Consider the following 1107-nt stretch of genomic DNA (forward strand, 5'->3'; position numbering starts at 1 on the left):
TCCACGGGAGAAAGACGAGGCTGCCTGCTTCGGGAAAGACTCCCTGCCCCACAAGCCCTGCAGGGGTCACAATGAGTTGGAATTGACTGCGTGGCAATGCACTTGGCTGGCTTTATACAGGAGGCGTGGGCAGGCAGATGAGGCTGTCAGCTTCCATACAGGCTTACAACCTTGGAGACTCTGTGGGCAGTTCTACTCTGATCCATGGGGACACTGTGAGTCAGAGCCAACTCGATAGCAGTGGGTCTGGTTTGGGGTTAAACGGAAGCCTCGGTTACCCGTTGGATTCAGATCTGAGCCGCTATCTGGAAAGGTGGGTGGTTTGAACCCACCAGCTGCTCCTCAGGGGAAAGAGGAGGCTGTGTGCGTCTGTAGACAAGAGCTGCTTGGTCCTACCCTGTGTCTGGGAGTCAGAACCAACTCTGTGACGGTGGACTTGGCTTTGAGTTAGAGAACGGCCCTGGGACAGCAGGTCAGCGAGAAGGAGGAGCCTCAGTAAGAAGTAGGGACACAGTGGCCGTCGCTGTGGGCTCAAGCATCATGGCAACTGTGAAGATGGTCCCTGTGGTAGTGACATCATCGGGTGTCACTTTGGTACTTGAGAGGATGAAGAGTGTAGGGTGGCGTCTAGGCTGTCAATCAGGCCATAGCCAATGAGGACTCTGTGTGGGCATGGCCTTCTCCTGAGGATTCTGGGAACTCCTGTCTTCCTCCTTGGAGGCGGAAGACCCACTCTCTCTCTGCTCACTCCCTGGGAGATGCTCCACTGACAAGACACATGGCGCTACGCCTGGGGGCGGGAGAAGCCACATGGACCTACCCTGATGCACCCTGACCGCTGGAGCTGGAGAAGCCACGTAGAGACCCCTGCCAGCACTGAGATGTTTACAACGCCACTGGATCCACAAGACTTCCCACGCAATGGTCTGTGATCTCCCTGCATTTGGCATCATTGCATGTGTTTCATGAGTCTGAAGAGGACTTTATAGATTGGTATCAGACATATGGGCTAATGTTGGACTTATGGATTTGATCTGTACTGGGCTGGGATGTTTCCTCAATATTCAATTGTTCTAGTATGTAAACCTCTTTCTTATACACATGAGT

Source organism: Echinops telfairi, unplaced genomic scaffold, assembly GCF_000313985.2.
Source record: "Echinops telfairi isolate 266 unplaced genomic scaffold, ASM31398v2 ScPeMD7_7412;HRSCAF=8450, whole genome shotgun sequence".
Classification (NCBI taxonomy): Eukaryota; Metazoa; Chordata; class Mammalia; order Afrosoricida; family Tenrecidae; genus Echinops; species Echinops telfairi.